Source organism: Vigna umbellata, chromosome 2 (genome assembly GCF_029865625.1).
Source record: "Vigna umbellata cultivar VRB3 chromosome 2, Vumbellata_1.0, whole genome shotgun sequence".
Lineage (NCBI taxonomy): Eukaryota > Viridiplantae > Streptophyta > Magnoliopsida > Fabales > Fabaceae > Vigna > Vigna umbellata.
The window spans coordinates 16,715,625-16,726,466 of NC_142166.1; positions in this window are offsets into that span (position 1 = coordinate 16,715,625).

Sequence of the window (10,842 nt, forward strand, 5' to 3'; positions counted from 1 at the left end):
TATAAATAAATTGGAAGTAAACATTTGAAATTTTATGTAACCTTTTTACAAATTAAATTTACTTAAATTAATTTTAATTAATATAAACCCAATTTCATTATTTCTTTTCAAATGTTATTAGTTGAAACTTATATTTATTTATTATTATATCACAAGAAAAAATCTGAGTTTTCTGATAATATAGGAAGATAGGGAGACATGAAACAAACTAATTATATTTTATTAAAAGCTAAAAATACATAAAAGTATGAAGATAATTGCATTCAAAGAAAAAGATTACTTAGTAATGTGGTGGTGTAGGTGGGGCTTTGTGTGGTGTTGGTGAAATTGGTATTTGGTAGTGGTGTAGGTGGTGCTTGGTGTGGTGGTATAGGTGGTGGTTGAAGTGGTGGGCAGTGGTGTGGTGGTGGAGGTGGTGCTCAGTGTGGTGGCAAAGGTGGTGGTTGGTGTGGTGGACAATGGTGTGGCAGTGGTGGTTGGTTTGGTGGTGGAGGTGGCGATTTGTGTGGTGGGCAGTGGTGTGGTGGTGGAGGTGATGCTTGTTGTGGTGGTTGTGGTTGGTGTGGAGGTGGAGGTGGTGTTTGGTATGGTGGGCATCCTTTATCATTGCTAAAATGTACCAACTGAAAAACAGACGTACTGTGTGTGTGTGGGGGGGGGGGGGGGAGGGGGGAGGGTGGGGGGGCGGCGGGTAAGGCAAAATTAAAGAAAATAATTTTATTTAAATTATATATTGCAAAAGAAATGATTAATAATAGGTTTATTCGAGTCGAGGACAAAATGAAATAATATATTAGTATGAGATGATGAATCTAATTTATTCTTATTTGTTAGTGCAAAAGTAAGTTATATATAGGTTTAATGTCTCAATAGGTCCCTACTTTTGTTCAGAATCTCAAATAGGACCCTTTCTTTTTTGATATCTCAATTGGATCCTTATTTTTGTAAAATTGAATCAAATAGAACCTTTCCATCAAATTAGTCAGACGACGCTAAATAGGGCATGTTGACTGTGTAGTTTTTTGTTACGTGGCATTAAAAAATGACTGAACTTTTTTTTTTAATTTTTGAATTAAAAAATAGAGTTTAAAATGACGACAAAGTTGGGAAAGCCCCATTTAGGAATTTAGGTCTTTTTATTTATAATTGAAAAAAAGAAATTGATTAGGGATACAAACTTTTTTAAAGTAGAATTAAGATCAATTAATGAAATGATTTTTTTATTTAATGTTAATTTCTATTCCTAATTAGTTTCTACATCAGATTTGGTAAGTTTAAATAAAATTAAAATTTCCTTGTTTTTTTGTTAATGGAGGGTCACTTTATAGAGATCCTAAACAAGGGTCTAGACTTTGGGTTCAGCTTTGAACCAAGAAACACAGTGGGTCGCGCAAGGGGCAAACCTTCCCCAATCTCGCAAGCAACCGACCTGGAGAATCATCTATGACGCTGCGATGGCGACAAGTGCACGACAAGGGCGTCGCCGACGGTGCAGTGATGGCGCGATTCAAATAGAACCCTTCTTTCCCCTATCCTTTAGCACTTCCTCGTAGGGAGAGAAGGGTCAGGTTCAACAGAGATGACGTGGCGGAGATTTACTTTCTCCTCTCCATTTTGGATAGCAGCGCAAGAGGGAGGCTCCCTCCTCCTTTTCGTTTCTATTTCATCTTACAGGGGGAAAGAGTTCTTGGCGGTTTGCGGCGTAAGGGCAGTGACACCATGATTTGGCGAAAGCGGCGGTAGTATCGAGTTTGGGTTTAGGGTTCCTGTTGTTCTCTAATTGTGGGATTAGGATTTGCTGAAATTGGGAAATTAGGGATTTCTGGTGTAATTGGATTTTTATTCGAATTGAATTGGTGATTTGCGTATTGTTTCTGCGTATGGGTAGAGCATTTCTGGATTGTTTTGGGTTAGATTTCTCGTCGTACCAGAGAGAGTTAGACTTTCTACAACTGAATTTAATTAATTCTACTTTAAAAAAGTTTGTATCCCTAATCAATTTCTTTTTTTCAATTATAAATAAAAAGACCTAAATTCCTAAATGGGGCTTTCCCAACTTTGCCCTCACTTTAAACTCTATTTTTTAATTTAAAAATAAAAAAAAGTTCAGTCACTTTTTAATGACACGTAACAAAAACCTACACAGTCAACATGTCCTATTTAACGCCGTCTGATCAATTGGACGGAAAGGTTCTATTAGATTCAATTTTACAAAAATAAGGACCCAATTTAGATGCCAAAAAAGAAAGGGTCCTATTTAAGATTCTGAACAAAAATAGGAACCTATTGAGACATTAAACCTTATATATATGTTCATCATAATACTTTATTTTAATTTGTACAGTCTTAAATGACATATAATACGAAGAACAATAAATTAATTGAAGCAGTATAAGCTATAAGAACTATGATGACAACTTTATTAAATAAGGATCCCTTAATCATAAGGTTTAGTAGAATTGGAGAGAAACAAATTTTGGTGTGGTGTGGTGTAAGTAGAAATGGTAACGGGTCAGATTGACGTGCTTACCTATGTTGGAATAAACTTAAACTAAGAAAGAAGTGTTTATGTAATTTTTCTTTCTTTTTATTTTAATTTGAAGAGTGGTAGATGATATGTTAATTTGCAGTTTTAGTTTTTATTTTATTAGGATAAAAAATGAAAAATCTAATTTGATTTGTTAAGATTTCAGCTTTTATTTATGTAATATTGTAAGTGTCACAACTATTTAAAACTATTCAATTATCAATAAATACCGGACTCAATTTTAAGAAAATATCTGATTGTGTGTAACGTGGGATTTTCTTAACAATGGTATTAGAGCTTTATGCTCTGAGTACCGAGAGAGAGAGAGAAAAAAGGATAGAGGGGAGAGTCAAACACTGTGAGGGAAAAAATGAGTGCTTGATTTTTTTTTGTCAGAGATGTAAAAGGTTATCAATGGTATGAGTGTGCCACAATTGATGAAAACAAGCCAATTATGATAATTGATGCCTATAAATGAAGGCGTTATCGAGATCCCAAGACGTTTGGGATATGGTGGAAGACAGGTACGGTGAACCTGATAAGGAAGAACATCAAATAGTGACACAAATGGAAACATTGAACAAAACATGTGCAAGAGATGGGTCATCATTGTATTTTCTCTACAATGCAGTAGATTAGTCAGGATTCGAAAAAATAGCGAATGCTAAATCAACAAAGAAAGCCTGAGAGATATTGAAGGTTGCGTATAAAGGTGACAACTGCGTTAGACAAGTCCGAATAAAAGATCTTATACGAGAGTTTGAATAGTTGCATATGGAGCCCAAAAAACATATAAACGAGTACATAACTCGGGTGAAGAAGATGGCTAACCAACTCGAAAGGAATGGAGAACAAATGCCCTCTAGCCGGGTTGTGAGAAAATTTTTGGATCCCTTACAAAAGATTTTGAAAGTATCGTGGCGTCATCGAAGAATTGAAGGACTTGTTAGTTCTCACAATGGATGAACTTGCTGGATCATTAGAAGCCCACGAACAAAGGAGAAGGAGTTGGGATGATCAGGTTGAACTCGATGATTAAGTACTACATGTATAGTTTGACTCAAATAAAACTCGGATTACTAAGAGTCGAGGTCCTAGCGACAGAGGACGAGGAGGCTGAGGATGAGGTGGATGTAGTCGAGGTAATTTTGAGAACGATAGTGAAGAGAAAACCGGTCAACAGAATAGGCTTGAATATACCAGTTGAATATACCGTTATCTGTGATGAAATTTTGATACTAATCAACCCTTTTTGACTTAGAAGCTTGCTTGAACTCATGTTTTTAATTTAGTTTTGTATATAATTAATGATTTTATGACTAAATTCCCTTGATTTTGTAGGTTATTGGAATGACTTAAAAGAGCAGTTAAAGTACCAAGGAGTTGGAATGTAGAAAAAGAGAAAAAGACATAGTGTAGAAAAGTCAAGTTGAAACTAAGCACCAGAAAGGGGCCCTGAGCGCCAGCCAGTCAAGCTTGAGCGTCAGTTTCAGCTTAGGCATCCTTTTAGGGGTGTTGAGCTCTAGTTTTCTCGCAAGCTCGCCTGAGTGCCCTAAATAGGGGCGCTGAGCGTTGACGACGTTGGCCCATGGTCCAATTCAACTGTATATAAGGACTTGGACGTCCTAAAGGGAGTATCTTTTGATAGAAGAGATGCAAATTCAGACGTTTTCAGCTCTCCAAAGGTAGAATTGGATGTAGAAGCTCTCCTTTTCGGTTTTTAGGGTTTATCCACTAGTGCAGAAAGGGGTTTTAACGTCCGATATTTTGGCCTTTTGACGTCCGCCGTACGCCCGACGTTTATGTGGGTGACGTCGCTCAGACGTCTGTTGTGGCAGGACGGACGTCTCTGTAAACGTCCGTTGTGTCAGCACGGACGTCTACATGAACGTCCGTTGTGGCAGGACGGACGTCTCTGTAAAACGTCCGTTGTGTCAGCACGGACGTCTACATGAACGTCCGTTGTGTCATGACAGACGTCGACATGAACGTCCGTTGTGTCAGGAGGGACGTTTACATGAACGTCCGTTGTGTCAGGACGGACGCCTATATAAACGTCCGTTGTGTCTGGACGGACGTCTATATATACGTCCGCCTCCTCCCCCCTGACGTCTACCTTGCTGAAATGTTTTAGGTAGGAGCTGGGGGGTGGACGTCCGTGTGTGCACTGACAGACGTCTGTAGACGTCCGACTGTGCACTAACGGACGTCTACTGGGCGTTTTTTTTTAAAAAATTAGTTTATTTTTTCAATAAAACCACACCTGAAAAGCAGAAAAATGTCCCAGAACAATTTTGCAATAATATAAAAATGCGTTTTATATAAACAAAGTTCTACTTAATGTGGAGTTCAATCCACTACCAAACTATCAACATAAAACTTAAACTAAAAAACTAAACAATGTTCAACAAGAAATATAACTATTCCTAACTCCATCTTTGCAGAAGATAAGCGGTCCACTCCTGCCTTATCTGTTTAATTGTGTCTTCTGTAATAGGCGATGTAGTCTTGAAGCGCTGCAAAATTCAACAAAGATTCATTATTGTTTCATATATAGTTGTAGATGAATATGATTTGTAATTTATTGAAGGTATACATCATTACCTCATTCCAGTCATCTGTAATGACTGCTCGAATGATGGTCTTAATCCAACACATCACATAGAAGCTACATTCCCATGAATCTACCTGGTGGTTACACTAAAATAACAAACTAAATAGTTAAGAATTTAGATCATTCAATAACATAAATGAAAAGGAAACGTTAAATGACTTACAACCTTTGGATACAAAACTTGAACCAGTTGACCACGAGATTTACCAATAACTCTGTACAGATTGAAAACACAAAGTATAATTAATATGACTATTTTATCATAAAAGTTGAAGGTGAACATCAAATTCAAAGTCATTTTTGGAGAAACACTTACCCTTGAAGCATGGTTTCTCAACTCAGTTTTCATCCTCCTGTGCAACGAACAAAAAAATATAATTTTACATTGTTTGGGAAGGATTACCATCAGCTGCCAGTGCGACCTATCACGAAGGACAAATAGTTATTCAACTAATTAACGAAACTATAATAATAAACTGACCACATATAACAACACCTACCCGTCAATGTATGGCACAAGGTATACGTCTCTTTTTGACTCATCCATCCATGTTTGCAAATAATCTTGTCTGTTTTGAAGTGTGTTACCAGACGGTTGAATGGTCTGAGGTTCAACAAATCCGTACATGGAAGACCGACCTTGGTCTACAACGATTGTGTCCATGTACCTAAAACAACAAAGTTAAGTTGTTAGAAACTATATAACAATGTAAATAAAAGTAATATGAAAGACCAAATTGAGTAACTTACATGCACCACAACTGAATGATGGAAATATTCAACATCCTGTCTCCCCCAATCACCTCCAATGCATCAGAAAATGTGATATAAACTGGCACATGTCGGGGAAGACCAAATACCCTCAAATCCCAGTAGACTTCTAATGATGCTTTCTTTAATCTGGGTAATTTTGTCACTAACTTTGATAGAGGATCATCCTCCGCTTCAGCCATCTCATCATCTTCATGTATGACTGTATCATGAATTGGCTGCTTCTGAGGACGTGTGAACTGAAGATAAGAATTTACGTCAAAGCTTTGTCAACAATTATATGAAGAATAAACATAGAAATACTATTTTAAAAGACATTATACCTGTGGAGTAGCGATGTGGGACATGATCAATGCTCTAGGCCATGCAATAAATGATCCTATGGCCTCCCCCACAAAGTTAATTTCTGGAGTGGGTACAGGCACCTGAGCCTGGGGATCCCGAACCTCGTCAATGGTCACACGCACGTGCTGGGGTAATATGGCAACACCATGAATGGTCTCCCCTCCCTCAAGCACTCGTCCGACAGCCACAATGCGTGGGGGATCCCCATCAACCAACAGCTCATATTGACCGCTATACTGAGTGGGGTCTACAGCAGAGCATGATCCTTTAGTGCTGACACGAGGTGGTGTGGGAGTTTCATCGACCCCCATGTCGCCTTGCGTCATGGAATGCAGCTTTTCTTCAAGCGCTCTTTGTATTTGTTTTTGTTCTTGTAGCTGCTCCATGAATCGTTGCTCCATTGATCTCATGCTTTGGTTGAGTCTTTCCTCCCATTGAAGATCCATTTGCCTCAGTGTCTCCTGACTCATTGATTGGGGGGTTTTCTGTGTAGGGCCAAAATAGTCACGAAGACCAATCGCCCCAGGAACTCCACGTACACGTCCTGGGTGCTCGGGCCTTCCAATGGCCGTTGTCAGAATGTCGTCCCTACCTTGGCCAGCAAATGTGCCCTGAGTCTGCTGCTCAACCAACTCATCCTGCACATAAAAAAACCAAGTTACTTAGAAGACATGCTGTGATAGATACACAATCAAATAACTGCTTATAATTTGAACTTACAATTCTCTGTGAGATCAAGGCAGCTGAGGAAGATGTCATGTTCCCATCAGATTTAGTCCGAGCAGCCTTCCACAGCTCGTACCTAGCAGGTGCAGGTGCTAGGTCGGGCGACTCAAGTCCCAAGGCATCGGCTCTAGACTTTCTCAGTTTCTTCTCCAATTTTGCATATCCACCTCGTGATAACAAGTGGGGTGCGTCGTTTAACTTTTGTCTTTCTTGGGCGGCTAACCTTTTATCCTGTGAAACCATGTATATAAGTAAGTGTATAATCATAAAAACTCAATGAAAGGCGATCTTAAGAAACATACCTTCCATTCCTCAGACTCTCTAGATGCACGAAACTGCATCCAATCCTCCTCTGTGAAGGTATAATGCTGAGATGGATTTTCATGTTGTCTATCTCCAAAGACATATAGTTGTGTCAGCCTTGTCTTGAAATCCCTCCATCTTATCGCTATATGCGATAACACTTTCTTTCTGATTTGCATTGTGTTTGGAATATCAAAATGTTGCTGTTTAAAACCAAAAACTTGTTACCAAAAGAAAACATAACAGATAAGTATATCACAAATTGCATGAAGTATAAACATACCTGAACATCTTGCCATAAGAGGTTCTTGTCGACCTCTGGGACGTCATCCCAACATGCATGAAGGATAGAGACATGACTTTTTGCTAACTTGCCCAGATAACTCCTAAACCTATCAGCATTTGGCCCTGATGGATGACCTGATCTGGGGTCAATGTCAACATGCCTCCTCTGACCATCCACGCATCCGGATGTCACATCTGCCACTCGGGTGACGCCTCGTCCACGTCTGCTCTTTCCCGATCCTGAGTCTGAGGCCGACATACCTAAAAAAATTATACAACGTTAGTAATAATTCAATTATGATGAACATACATATAAAGTCAATAAAAGTGAAAATATTAACCTATTAATTAATGGTTTTTTCCCAAATGCCTTCGTTGTGATCACTACGAATTGCCTGCATTACATCGGCAACGTCATCAACTGGGTCTTCAGTGGGTCTACATGCAACAGATGTTGTCTCAAGTATATCAAGAGAATCGTCATCCTCATGTCCATGCATGTTTCTACCTTCTAAAACCACTGACCATTTGTTATTCGATGGATCACTTACGTAGAATATTTGTCTTGCTTGACTAGCCATGATAAATGGTTCATCAGTGTAATTCATCTTGTTCAAGTCTACCAATGTGAAACCAAGGTCATCCATCATGACACCAGAATTTATATCAACCCATTTACACTTGAAAACTGGTACTCTAAAAGTAACGTAATCAACTTCCCATATTTCTTGTATTATTCCAAAATAACTGATGGATGCTGTGATTGGATTTTTGTCTTTAGAACTAGCAAAGTGCACAGCCTCAGCTTGTAGTGTGACGCCACTATTTTGAACTCTGCTTTTGTCATCTTCTACCTTTGTCTGAAACGAAATATTGTTTATATAGTACCCACCATATGTAATGACCTCTGTGTTCGGCCCACGAGATAACCTCAATAAAGTTTCAGAAACATGTGGAGTCGCATACATCTTTTTCTTAAACCATCCCAAGAAGGTTTTCACATGTTCATTAAGATGCCATTTTTCACTCATTTTTGGGTTTGCTGCCTTTATTTCATTAACGTGGTCCGAAATGTAAGGAATCACATCAACAGTGTTGTTTAAGACGTACAAATGAGCTTGGTCAATTTCTTTTCTGCTAACACTTTGAATTTTCACACCTCGAACACCCTTACCTTCACATTTTCCTTCATTTTTGCTCTTCGGAAGACCGACGGGTTCACAAGATGGCATATAACTTGAACAAAATTCAATGGCTTCTTCTGCAACGTATCGCTCTATGATTGAAGCTTCTGGTCTATACTGATTCTTGACATATCCCTTTAAGATCTTCATGTATCTTTCAACTGGGTACATCCACCTTAAGAAGACCGGCCCACATATTCGAATTTCTCTGACTAGATGAACAATCAAATGTACCATGATGTCAAAAAAGGAAGGTGGAAAATACATCTCCAATTGACATAGTAGTCTTATTCCCTCATTTTCCAATTCATCTAAACTTCGAGGGTCAACAACTTTCTTGCAAATGGCATTAAAGAAAAAACTCAGACGTGTCAGAATACCCCTAACAGAAGGAGGTAATATACCTCGAATAACAACTGGTAACAACTGTTGCATCAATACATGACAATCGTGAGACTTTAAACCAACTAGCTTTAAGTCTTGCATAGACACAAGGTTACTAATGTTTGAAGAATAACCTTGCGGAACCTTCACACTTCTTAAACAGTTACAAAAACTTTGTTTTTCTTTTTTGGAAAGTGTGTGACAGGCTGGGGGCAGATAGGTGCGTCTTCCTATTATCTGTGGATGTAACTCAGATCGGATTCCCATGTCAGCCAAATCTTGTCTTGCTTTTATTCCGTCTTTGGTCTTCCCTTTGACGTTTAATAAAGTTCCGATAACACTGTCACAAACATTTTTTTCAACGTGCATCACATCAATACAATGTCTAACATCAAGTTCACACCAATATGGAAGCTTAAAAAATATCGATCGTTTCTTCCAGATGTTCTTTGCATAGGTACTTTTATGATGTTTTCCAAACACAATGTCAATGTTTTTCACTTCGTTGTACACCTCTTCACCATTCCGGGGTCTGCACACAACCTCATCCTCAGCACTTCCATTAAATGCTTTTTTCAATCTACGATAAGGATGATTACGAGGAAGAAATTTTCGATGTCTTGTATATACTGTCTTCTGACCATGCTTCAACTGAAGGTAACTAGTGTTTTCTTCACATATGGGACATGCAAAATGACCTTTAACACTATAACCGCTCAAGTTTCCATATGCTGGGAAATCATTTATAGTGCAAAACAACATTGCACGCAAACGAAACTGCTCCTGAACATGTGAGTCAAACACGTCGATGCCTTCTTCCCACAACAATTTCAAATCATCAATTAAAGGTGCTAAGTAAACATCAATGTCATTTCCAGGTTGTCTAGGACCCGATATCATCATGGACAACATCACATATTTTCTCTTCATGCACAACGAAGGAGAAAGATTGTAAATCATCAACATAACTGGCCACGAACTGTGTTTGCTACTTAAGTTTCCATAAGGATTCATACCATCAGTTGCAAGTGCAAGCCTTAAGTTTCTTGGATCTGCACCAAATTCAGGAAATTTGTCATCAATCTTTTTCCATTGTGGAGAATCAGCAGGGTGTCGAAGAAGATTATCGCACTTTCTTTCGTCAGAGTGCCATTTAAGGTTCTTTGCATCTTCTTTAACAGAGAACATACGTTTGAACCTAGGTATTATAGGCAAATACCACATCACCTTAGCAGGTGCACCATCATTACCTTCATCACCAGTGACTCTGTCAGATTTCTTTTTAAAACGGGATAAACCACATGTTGGACAATACTTTAACGAAGCAAACTCCTTTGTGTACAAAACACAATCATTAGGACAAGCATGTATCTTTCGATATTCAAGACCCATTGGACATAAAATTTTTTTGGCCTCGTAATTACGAATAGGTAGAGTATTATTTTCTGGAAGCATCTCCTTCAACAACTCCAACAACTCGGTGAAACTTTTATCGGTCCATCCATTCCTTGCTTTTAAACTAAATAATTTTAAAGTTGAAGACAGACGTGTAAAGTTCGAGCATCCTGGGAACAACGGTTGCTCTGAATCATTAATAAGAGAATCATACAAATTAGCCCTTACAAAATTTTCTTCACCGACATCACGTATCATGTCCTCTAAATGGTCACTCATCCATTCTTCCACATAATCCGTTCCTCGTG